This window comes from Ovis canadensis, chromosome 2 (genome assembly GCF_042477335.2).
Source record: "Ovis canadensis isolate MfBH-ARS-UI-01 breed Bighorn chromosome 2, ARS-UI_OviCan_v2, whole genome shotgun sequence".
Lineage (NCBI taxonomy): Eukaryota > Metazoa > Chordata > Mammalia > Artiodactyla > Bovidae > Ovis > Ovis canadensis.
In genome coordinates, this window is record NC_091246.1 from 214791801 (window position 1) to 214804517 (window position 12717).

The following is a 12717-nucleotide window of genomic DNA, read 5'->3' on the forward strand; positions in this document are numbered from 1 at the left end:
TGTAATCATGAGAACCCCCTGTAATGGAAAGAAAGAAAGAAACCAAGAATTTTGGGGGTAATGTAGCCAGGTCGAGAGGGGAGCCTTGGGAGTGGGCTGGGTGTCTTATTGACAAACTCAGAAGAGTAGGACAGGGGACCAGCTGTCACTGGCCTGGATTCTGTCTAGCTGGTTCCTCTCTTCACATACACACACAGAGCGCAGCACAAATGCCTTTGGGGGTTCTTGAGGAGGGGGGGATACCGACACCTAGCCAGCGCCCAAGCCTCGCATTTTGCATTCCCTGCACTGTGAGGGGCAGCCAAGGGTATGCAGGGGGGTGGGAGGGGCATCTAGAAGGAGAAGGACAAATTTAAAAGGAAAGATTTACGAGTCCATGAAGATGTTTCTCCCAGACTCCTGAGTGCAAGAGTATGACTTATTTATTTTATTTTCATTTGTAACCAAAACCTTCCCCTGACTCCCATTGGCCCCAGCTGAGAAGGGAGAGGGGGCCGACCCGTCAGGCGTTGATCACCGGGCCAACGGGAGACAGTGTGGCGTGATGCTGACGCAGCCCACTGACAAGCCAGCGCGAGGCCCAGGGGAGCAGCTCTGAGCCGAGCAGCCAGAGCCAGGCAGGTAGGGAGCTGACAGCTGGGGAATTGCTAAGAGGCGCCGGGCTGGTGGGGGCAGGCTGGCGAAACAGCAGACTCAGAGAAGGTGTGATTCTGCGATGCGCAGACACTGTTGTTTATCAGCTTTCCTGGGCGTCTTCTCCCGTCCTCTGCTCCACCAAGCTCACCTCATTTTGAATTTCCTCTCTCCCTTCCCCCACCTACGTGATCACCAGTCAGTCCCCATAATCTCTTTTCTGCAATGTTTGTTTGACTGCTTTTGGGAGAAGAAAGGGAGCAGATGAATACACATTAGTAACATCGAAATGTCACTTAGTGGTCAGCTCAAGAAGGACAGTCTCTGCTGGCCTCAAGGCAAACTATTGGACTGAGAGCTGCAGAGTCAGAAGAAAGAATGGGCTGGGAACTAAGGGGTGTCCACACTGGGGACTCGCGGTGCAAAGGCACAGGGCTCATGAGTTAGCAAAGGCTTGAGGACTGAAAGTCCACAGTTTCTGGAGGGAGGCATCGTAGGGAAAAGGGGAGCTGTGTCCCCAGGCTGGCATTCTCTTTTAGGGAAATGGAAGATGAGAGGGAAGTGGGGAGCCAAGCTTCAAGCCTTTGGATAAATCCTGAATTCTCTTCAGGACAGTGACCCAGTACTGGCAGTCCCCTGCCCATTTATTGAGGATCACAGAGTCCCTTGCAAAGACCCCCCCATGTAGGAAAATCCATCATCCTTTTCATACAAAAAAAAACAAAAAACAAAAATTAAACAGAACTTTATTAATCAGGTTGCATTTACCTATCTTGCCTGTGACTTTTCTGGATGATGTTCAAAACAATGTGAAACCCATGCTGACACCTTTCTTGTCACTGAACATAAGCAGCCAGTTCTCTTACACCAGACAAGGCAGTATCATAATTTTCACTTATGGAATTATCAGGACAGACACTCCCTATCTGATGCCAGGATTACTCAGACTGATTTGAACCACAGATGATTCTCAGCCGCCCGAGGTCACATGCTCCCTGCTCCCAAGGACCTGTAGGTCTCTGCCCCTCTACCTCATTACTGGATAAGAGGTTATATCATTCCCAGTCTATAAATGGAACAATAAAGACCTGTTTAGGTGGAAGTGACTCCATGAGTCTGCCTTTTCACCTATTGTATTGGAAAGTGTGCCACTGGAGACATATTTCTGCATCACCAGAGGGCTTCATAGCTGAGTCATCGTTATGAAACTTGCTTCACTCCATCAAAAGTCAGAGCCTCAGAGCTTGCCTTCTAGTCCAAACTCTGACACCTTCTTCATGCAGAAGTCTTTAGGTGCAAGAGTTAGAAGGTCTGAGAATTACCACTTAGCAGTCATGTTAATCATATCACTTAAAATTTTCCTGTGGCTTCCTACTGCCCTTATGATAAGTCATAACCCATATTCAGCACTCTGTATGCCCTGGCTGTTGATCATCATTCTGACCCTATTCCACACTTCTCTCCCGCTCATACTTTACTTCCAGCTGCACCAGCCTTCTTTCTGTTTCTGAAGTCACTGGGCTTGTTTATACCTCGTTGTCTTCGTACTTTTGTTCCCTTTGCCTGTGTTGTCCTAAAAGGAGCCTACTAATCATTTGGCTCTCAACAAATACTGGATTACTTGATGGCAAATTAAGCATAAGTTACCATTACCATTTCCTTCTCCAGGGGATCTTTCCGACCCAGGGATCGAACCTGGGTCTCCCGCATTGGAAGCAGACTCTTTAACCTCTGAGCCACGAGGGAAGACAAGCATAAGTATAGGACAACAATAAAGCAATGGTACCCCCAAAAAGGTTATATGGGGGAAATCATTTGAAATTTGATATGTTTTTTGATCTCTTGAAGTCCTGGGTTCAATTCCCTGGGTCAGGAAGATCCCCTGGAGAAGGAAATGGCAACCCACTCTAGTATTCTTACCTAGAGAATTCCATGGATAGAGAAGCCTGGTGAGTTATAGTCCATGGGGTAGCAAAGAGACAGACCTGGCTGAGTGATGAACACTTTCATGTCAGTCATCCTGGGGAAGCTAAGAATCTTTCCTTTGTTCATCATTTCATTCATTTAGCAGACATTAATGGTACCTACATGCCATCTGTCTCCTCAAACTTAAAATTTAAATTGCAAGAAGACAGAAGCCTAGTCTGTCTTAGATAGCATACAGAATGTGCTTGAGAAATGTCTGTTAAATAAATAAGTGAATTAATGAACAAATCAATGAATGTAATCTCAGACTAATCACTTAAACTTTCTGAGCCTCAGTTTTCTCATCTTATGACTAACACTAACATACTTGTCTGCCTCAAAGTGTGGAGAGAGTCTGAAATAAGTATTATGTGTATGAGACCTAACAGAGCCTGAGGCAGGGATTAAGCACTGGTGTTTTATTTAGAGGGTACAATCCTAGAGCATCCAGATTGAAGGCAAAAGGAAACAAGACAAGAAAAACAGGAAGAAATGAAAAGATGGTGCGTTACTGCATTGACAGCCACAAAGTGTCACCACCAGTTATTTGACAGATATATCCGCAGGATTACGTGAGATATCTGTGGAGAAACTAGACCTTGAGGCAACCCATCAAGAAAAGATGAAGCATGATGAACATTCACCCACTGAAAAACTTACTGCCCCATACTTCCGGATTGCCCCATGCCTCTACCCCTTGAAAGCACCCAGAAAGTCTACTCCTATGTCCTTTTGAAAGAGCATAGTCTGAAAGTTTGTCCAAGTCTGAACATTTCTGAAAAAGCCAAAGTCTCCAGGCCTGTGGAAGATTGACCACAGGCCCACAGCTTCAGGAAGGGCAGCTCCTCAGAAGAAGGAGCTGAGAGTCCAGGCCAGGAGGTGAGTGAGGATGAGAGAATCCAGTGAGGATGAAAAGATACACATAGCCATTTCTGATAAAGTATCTGAAAGCAGTTTGAACACTATAAAGTCCCAAACAATGACAAATGTTGCTGTCTTATTGGTATTTAAAAAAAAATCACGTGTGTTTTCACCTCATAGTCTGTGCTCTTGTATAAGTTTGATAAGCTTTGAATCAGACAGTGCAAATGAAAAGAAGTCTCTCCTGTTTGCATTGCTATTGGTGAAACATCCCTCTCTGAAATAAGCCACCTTATCTCCTCATAAAAAATTCTTTTGTCCAAAATAGAAACATAAATGTGTTCTGTTAAAGTGTGCATTTTTCTTGTTATGTTTATTTAGTTTCTGTTCTTGAAAGAAAACACAGCAAACATGAGCAATTCATATGGGAGATACTTTTCAAGTAAACCTCTTGCCTCATGATTCTTCCTCCATCACTCCTTTCTTGTAACAGTAGCTTCCTTGAGCCCATTCTTAGGTTTGTACGTTGTCTACACTGTGATCAACTTTAACAGACCTCCAAAATGCCAGTAAATGTTAATAGCAGAGAGCCCGTGGAATGGTCAGACTGGAAAGATTTCCTAACCTGAAATGCCTCCATTAGCAGTTACATAACTTGCTGACATGTGGCCCCCTCATCGGATTTTATCTACACATCCAAAGCCTTTACTATTTAGGGTCAGCTTGAATTGAGGAGCCCCATGTGTTTTGGATTTTCATTTCATTCCAAAGCCCAGTAAAATGAAATGCCTGGCACAGAGTAAGACGCATGCCCATAGACATGCACCTGTATATGTTAGTCATTAAGTAAGTGATTGAATGAATGAATGCAGTCAGTTTGCAGTAGAAATTGAAAACATTAAAAGTATAGCTTCTAGAACCAACATGTCTGGGTTCAAATCCCAGCTTTATCATCAAACAGTGACATTGGAAAATTTGCTTAACCTCTCTGTGTCTCAGTTTGTGCCTTGGCTTACTCACCTGTAAAATGAGGATAACAGTCACAGTTCCTTTACAGCTTTGTTGTGACAATTAAATGATACACAGAATGTGAGTCTCTTAGCCCAATGCACTACCAAAAGTTGGCTTTGATAGTAATTTTGCATTGTTATTAGCTCCCCTCCTTGTTTAACCTAAGTCTGGTTGAACCAGTGAAGACATGCTTTGCTATCATGCCATTTGCCTTCACTCATTCAATCAAACGCAGGTATACATGTGTTTAAATCCACTGTAAAGCCTATCCTTAAAATTTTGTGTAGCCAAAGGGAATCTCATACTGGTCATGGCATTTAGGTTACTTTGCGATACACTGTGTTTTTAAGCGTGGTGCTGTCAACTGATTTAAGTATTTTATTGGACAATTTTACTGTTCTGGTGCCCCAAAGCTTTTTAAAGCAAGAACCAGTTTTTTAAATCAAATAGATAAATGTAAAGTTGTTGCACTTGAAATAACAGCAGTACAAGCAATAGGGCCAGAATTTCCACTCTGGCTGTTTAATTATTTTCCTGAAGATTTTCCTAAAATTTAGGGGAAGAGCAATGGGGACAGGTGACTGAACTTTACTACCAACCTCCTAAGCCCTTTACCAGGTGTCCCCCAGACCCCTCAAGTCCACTTCCCTGAAGTTATTGCCAGGATCCAGGACACAGGGGAATTTGCTCATCCTCCAGGGGAGAGGTAGTCTGACCTCAGCTATTTCTCAAGCTCCTTTGACATCCAGTCATGTCTCTCCCATCACTGATGGAATAATGGATAATGAGTCATCATTTTAGACTATTCTTGCAAACTGTTGCTTGTGTCTATTTTGTAAGCTGCAAATCACCCTACTTTTAGTACAAAGGAGCTCTCTACTGTCCAAAATATAAACTGTTTTCTTATAGAAACGCTGAAATTAAAGAGCTTTAAAAACTTTAGCATCACTAGTAGCAGAATATCCTAACCTTCCACACCTCCTGCTGTGATGCAGTATGGATCACTTTTGAAGAGCTCTTGACAACCTGAACTGAACTAAACCTTTGACCTAACTTCCAGTTTATAAGAAGTATAGGGAATAGAAGGGGAAATTCAATAACGTCACAATAGAACAATAAGAAAAACTCAGAATTTGGGAAGTTCTACAAGATAACTGGCCTAGCCTCTCAAAAAGTGATATCATGGGGAAAAGGGGGGTGGGATCAGTTTCAGATTAAAAGAGACTAGAAATACCAAATGCAATTGATTGACGAAATAGAAAGGAACCAGGATTTGTTTCAACTGACAAAGCCAGCATTATTTGGGGTTTCTGTGTCTTCCATGAGTCATAATATTCAAAGTTATTTCAATCACAAGTATATGAGGTCAACGGTGGGCTATCCTCCTACTGTGCCTGTCCTTGGGTGTTATAACAAAACAGGGTACAAGTGTACATAAAACTGTCTCGGGGCCAGAGTGAAACTAAAGCCAGGACCCAAACAACTGAATGGCTGAACATATTTTGAATTGTTCTTTTTTGGAGGATTTATTTCCCTGGAAAACACTTCAGGTTGCCACTTTCTATAAAGCACTCTTCTGCTAGTAAAAATGAATTCTCGCATTGCAAGAGCTCAACATGAAATCTCATCTAGGCCCTTCTTCTGAGACATCAAGAGAGTATTTTATTCATTTATTTAAAATCTAAAAAGAAAACCACGGACATTCATCCCACCCATGTTTTCATTCCTCCTTTTATTCTTCGGATTTATTAAATTCCCACTGGATGGGAAGCACTTCCTATAGGCGAGAGCAGACAGCATAACCAAGATTCATCAAGATTCTTGCTTCCTAGAAGTTTCACTCTAGTATGAGAGTGAAGGCAGGTTAATAAGGAATAGTGAACAATGAAGAGTCTGGGTGTGGGGCACCTACCTTAGATATCATGGTCCAGAAAGTCCTCCTGAGAAGGTAAACTTGGAATTAAGACAGTTGATCACAGTTACCCATGTGGAGATTTGATGAAGGGCATTCCAGGTAGAGAATGCAAAGGTCCTAGGGTAGGAGCGAGCCTGGTGGACTTGAAAGACAGAAAGAAAGGCTGAGTTACTGAACCATGGTGAATGACAGAGAGCGAAATGAAATGTAGGTTTTGGTTAGGAGATTGGACTTTATTCTAATTGCATTGGGCAGCCATTGGAGGGCTTGAAGCAGCAGAGAGGCATGATCTGATTTTCACTTGAAAAAGACCTCTCAGGCTGACGCTTTTGATCAGGGACTATCTCCTCACATTTAGCCCAGATTCCTCCTGCTACAATTAAAGTGCATTTTCTCTTCTCACAGTGAACAGATGCTATTTGATGCTGATATTAGTTCAGATGCCCGAGGAAACATCAGATGGCTATATCAGGATCCCCAGAAGGCTAGAATGAATGTAGTAAGAAGACCAGGGTGATGATCATCAACCTGAATTACAATCAGAAGCCCCTGATAAAATTAAAACCTGTTTCCTTCCCCAGCGGTGGTAGGGCCAGTTCTTTCCTTAGCTCTCCCATAGCTCTCGTATTCTCATTGTTTCTCAGACCCCACTTCCCCACCAAGCACTCCATGGCAGCAGCAACATTAACAAAGTGGAAGACTGTGTCAAGTATTCATGGTAGGGAACATATTGTTGGTGTAAAAGAACATTAAAATAGGATGAATGGGACTCCCAGTGAATTCTCCCTCGCATCACAACAATTTGGATAGAGAAAATTACAAAAATTAAAGTAAAATCATTTAATGTCTCTGGAAATTATCTCAAGGGCATAGAGCAAAAGGAGAAATACTCATGCAAAATAATCCACTGAATTGCATAAGAACAAGCATCTATGGCATGTCTGCCACCATCTGCTCCTTTAACTCCCATATCCTAGGCATGTGCAGCAAAGAAGAGAGGGGCCTCCTCTCCCTGAAGTGCACCGTCTGGGCTATGATTTCACCCCAGGAGTGGCATGTTGCCAGCAGTATTTCTCATACCCCAGCCCACTCCAACTAACCTACTGTTGCAAAAGCTCTATTCCTAGGAAGAAAGATCTAGAGGATGGGGCGCCTTGCCAAGTCCTGCCCCAGTTGTAGCGCACAGAAAGTATAAGAACCCTGATCACCCTTGCCCCGGCTCCATTATAGAGGTTCCATTCTGAAAGGGCAAGCTGAGAAGGCCAGCCTGTGCCCTCACAGAACCGGAGTAGAGTTCTAGTGCAGTAGCAGGAGGGTTCCACCCAGGAGGTGAGCCAGACCTGAAGGATGAAGGATCCTGAAGCTCTGCCTGAGAGGGTTAATAATTTGGAACAGGAAGTAGAGATCTCTATGCTTAAGGGTGTTTTAAGAAACATTGGAGATCTTGGTAGAGAGTAATTAACAGGAGAAGGATAGCTCCTGAAGACATGCAAAACAGCAGAGCAGCCAGAAGTTTAATAGAGAGAACTGGGAAAAGAGCAGCCAGGAAAAGCCCTCCTGGGAGCAGTCAGAGTCCAGGATGGAAGCCTTGCCGACATAAGGGGCTTAAACACACCCCCTGACCAAACCATGAAGAGTAGGAATTCTGATCCAGGGTGACACCTGGGTTTAAAACTACAATCACACTCACCCCTAACAAACTGGCAGATCATGGGCATCCCCAAGGCTGAGCCCTCCTGAGAACAATCAGAGAAAGAACCTCCAAGCTATAAGTCTTTTGCTGAACACAGGGCAATAAACACAAATTCCCTGAACTGTAATAGCAGCCTCGAAGCCACACGGATGTCATAAAATATACAGCAAAAATCTGATTGGCTAAGGGAGCTAAGTACTACCTTTGACCAATAAGTGGCTTATGCCAACCCAGACCTATGGATGACCCTTACTTAGGTAAAGAAAGAAAAGTGAAAGTGTTAGTTGCTCAGTCGTGTCTGACTCTTTGCAACCCCATGGACTATAGCCTGCCAGGCTCCTCTCCTCATGGGATTCTCCAGGCCAGAATACTGGATTGAGCTGCCATTTCCTTCTCCAGGGGATCTTCCCAACCCAGGGACTGAACCCAGGTCTCCTGCACTGCAGGCAGATTCTTTACCATCTGAGCCACCAGGGAAGCCCTTAGGTAGACAGGCTTAAAAGCAAAAACAAGGGGGAAAATGTAAGTATGAATTAAAGGGGCTGCCCATTGAGGGGGAAACAGATGCCACATGATTAGTTCAGCCGAATCACTAAACAAATCAACAAGTGACAAAGCCAACAACCACCACCACCATCCCTTGGGATAAGGAAGGGAATCAGTATCTAGAGTTGCTATAATATACTACCAAGAAATTCAGTTTCCAAAAAAAAAAAAAATGTGAGACATGCAAAACAATAGTAATAAGCACACCTAGCTTCCAGATCTTGGTTTCTAATACCATTCTCAACCGAAAGGAAACAGGATTTTCTTGAAGAAATGACTGATTCTAGGACAGGGGCAAGAAACATACAAGATGAACCTGGAGTATTTTGCAATGACAGAAAATAAGGAAGTGCTAAAAAATAAATAAATTAAAACCCTACATTAATAGAGATAGGCCAAAGGAATATAGGAACCAATTGAGAGAGCTCCCAGCAGCCAAGGTTAGAATCGTTTGAGCAAAATAAATAAATAAAATAGCATTAGATTATAGCCCATAGCATAAAAATAAATATCCATGTGCCCACACTGATATAAACGGAGAAGGCAATGGCACCCCACTCCAGTACTCTTGCCTGGGAAATCTCATGGACAGAGGAGCCTTGTAGGCTGCAGTCCATGAGGTCGCTAAGAGTTGGACACAACTGAGCGACTTCACTTTCACTTTTCACTTTCATGCATTGGAGAAGGAAATGGCAACCCACTCCAGTGTTCTTGCCTGGAGAATCCCAGGGACGGGGGAGCTTGGTGGGCTGCCATCTATAGGGTCACACAGAGTCGAACACAACTGACGCGACTTAGCAGCAGCAGCAGCAGCATACTGACATAAAAATGATTGAATAAGTAAATAAATAGGGAGAAGAGAAAAATCTCCTGGCGGGAGAATTCCAAATAAATTATGCAGATATTCCATTCCTAATGAGGGAACCTAACTTCCCATTCCTTAAGTGTAGACTGCTGACCTCCTTCCAAAGAATCAATATAGAAGATACAGGTAGGTGAGAGTACCTTTATGGTGGAGAAACCTGATAAACACTATCTCAGGCAAATGATCAAGGTCAAGATCAACAATGATGAGCCATGCTGATAGTATGTATCTTGACATGATGTAATGAAAATGGCCCTTGACCTCTCTGATCAAGTAAACCCTATAATGCCAGTTTAATCAAAAGAAAAACACTAGACAAATTTCAATAGAGGAGCATCTTAGTATTCTTCAAAACTATCAAGATCATCAAAAACATGGAAAGTCTGAGAGCTGTCACTCCCAAGAGGAAACTAATATAATGTTGTATTACATTACAAATATAATGTTCAAGTTTGTATATTCGCTACAAATATATGTTCAGATTTCCAAATATAATGTTGCATCATGGATGGGATCATAGAGGAAAAAAAGAAAGTAAAAACTAAGGAAATCTGCGGTATATACCCAGAAGAATCAAGAGCAGAGCTCAGATATTTGTGTGCCCATGTTCATAGCAGCATTACTTCCAAGAGACAAAAGGTGGAAGCAATCCAACTGGTCATCAATGGATGAATAAACAAAATATAGTGTGTACAAACAATGGAATATTATTCAGTCTTACAAAGGAAGAAAACTTTGACATTGATGAACTTTGAAGACATGACGCTAAATGAGATTAACCAGACATGAAAGGACAAATATTTCATAATTCTCCTTATATGAGGTGGCTAGTTAGTCAAATTCACGGTGATAGAAAACAGAATGGTGGTTGTCAGGGGCTGAGCAGAGTGGCGGTTGGAGCTAGTATTTAATAGGTACAGAGTTTCAGTCTGGGAAGATGAAAAATGGATGGTGGTGATGAATGCACAACAATATAAATGTACTAAATGCTACTGAACTATACATTTTTGAACGGCCAAAATGATAGCTGTCAGTTTTTTAAAGCTTAAATTTTTTTAAAAAACTTTTTAAAATTTTTTTTAAAACTAAGACAATCTAAATCAACTATGGAATTTACTTAATATATCAACTGTTTCCTTGTTTCATTGCTAAGTCATATCTGACTTTTTGTGACCCCGTGGACTGTAGCTCACCAGTCTCCTCTGTCCATGGGACTTCCCAGGCAAGAACACTGGAGTGGATTGCTATGTCCTTCTCTAGGGGAATCTTCCTGACCCAGGGATTGAAACTGCGTCTCCTGCATTAGCAGGCAGATTCTTTACCACTGGGAATACTGGTTCTTTAATTGTAACAAATGTACTATACTAATGTAAGAAGTTAACAATTGGAGAAGGCAATGGCACCCCACTCCAGTACTCTTGCCTGGAAAATCCCATGGACGGAGGAGCCTGGTAGGCTGCAGTCCATGGGGTAGCAAACAGTCAGACACGACTGAGCGACTTCACTTTGACTTTTCACTTTCATGCATTGGAGGAGGAAATGGCAACCCACTCCAGTATTCTTGCCTAGAGAATCCCAGGGATGAGGGAGCCTGGTGGGCTGCCGTCTATGGGGTCTCACAGAGTCGGACACGACTGAAGCGACTTAGCAGCAGCAGCAGCAGAAGTTAACAATAGGGAAAATTAGCAGTAGCATATATAGGGACTCTGATATTTTCTAAATTTTTCTATAAATCTAGTCAGTCAGTCAGTTCAGTAGCTCAGTCGTGTACGACTCTTTGTGACCCCATGAACCGCAGCCAGCCAGGCTTCCCTGTCCATCACCAACTCCTGGAGTCCTATTCTGAAAAATAAAGTCTACTTTCTTAAAAAAAAAATAGGTAGTAAAAGAGACATAGAAAAACAACAAAAGACATGAGACACAGAGAACAAAACATCAGAATGTCAGATGTAAGTCCAACTATATCAATGATAACATTAAACATGAATGAATTCAGCAATCTAATCAAAAAAAGATTATCAGATTGGATTTAAAAAAACAAAAAACAAAATCCAACTATCTGCTGGTAGAAGACATTAAATACTTTATATTGAAAGATACAAGTAAATTGAAAGTAAACAGATGGAAAAAGGTATATCATGTAAACTGCAACCATAAGAGAGCTAGGAGGGCTATACTAATGTCAAACACATTAAATAATGTGGTCACCCTGCTCACTGCACCAATTTTTGTGGGTCCCTTCCAAGATGGACCATCCTTCCCAAAATTTGTTTCCAAATATAAGACCAATGATACCACACCAAAGGGATAGGAAAAGATTCATTACATATATACTGAGGCTGTCTCAGGGTAGCAAGGCAGGCTTACCATTTGCCTGAAAATGGGTTGAGAGAGCAGGGAAAGGAGACTGACTTGAGATTTTGTTGTTGTCGTAGCTAGGCAATGAGGCCAGGTTGAGGGATCCCATTTTTTGTAGTTGTTCAGTCACAAAGTCATGTCTGACTCTTTGTGACCACATGGATTGCAGCATGCCAGGCCTCCCCGTCCCTCACTATCTTCCAGAGTTTGCCTAAGTTCGTGTCCATTGAATTGGTGATGCCATCCAACCATCTCAACCTCTGTTGCCCTCTTCTTCTGCCTTCAATCTTTCTCAGCATCGGTGCCTTTTCCACTGAGTTGGCTGTTTGCATCAGGTGGCCAAATTATTGGAGCTTCAGCTTCAGCATCAACCCTTTCCATGAATATTCGGGGTTGATTTCCTTTAGAACTGACTAGTTTGATCTCTTGCAGTCCAAGGGATCCTCAAGAGTCTTCTCCAGCACCACAGCTCAAAAGCATCAATTCTTTGACACAGCCTTCTTTATGGTCCAACTCTCACATTTGTACATGACTACTGGAAAGACCATAGCCCTGAATACATGGACCTTTGTCAGGAGGTGATGTCTCTGCTTTTTAATACACCATCTAGGTTTCTCCTAGGGTTCCCATCCACTGCCACAGAAGAAATTCATTCACTTATGAAAGGAACTTCAGGTTAAGAGAACACCAGCAGTGTCTCCAAAGAATCCAGGAAAGTGTCCAGAAGGGAAAGAGAAAGCATTGAACATTTACAAAGTACTTCCCTGAGCTTCAACACTTGTAGAGTCAGAAAGCAAGGTTAGATATATGCAGAGGGAAGAGTAGAAAAGAAGCAGAAAGATGTCCACACTCCCTTCTCTGACTGCAACT

The 12717-nt window shown here is 42.5% G+C and overlaps 1 long non-coding RNA gene across 1 annotated transcript in view; it reads left to right on the forward strand.

Annotated features, from left to right (window-relative positions):
- Positions 1–527: 527 nt before the first annotated feature.
- LOC138434150 (uncharacterized) overlaps positions 528–12717 on the forward strand; it is a 35635-nt gene continuing 23445 nt past the window's right edge. Inside the window, exon 1 of the long non-coding RNA XR_011254658.1 lies at positions 528–621. This is a non-coding gene — a long non-coding RNA (uncharacterized lncRNA). The remainder of the gene's footprint in view (positions 622–12717) is intronic.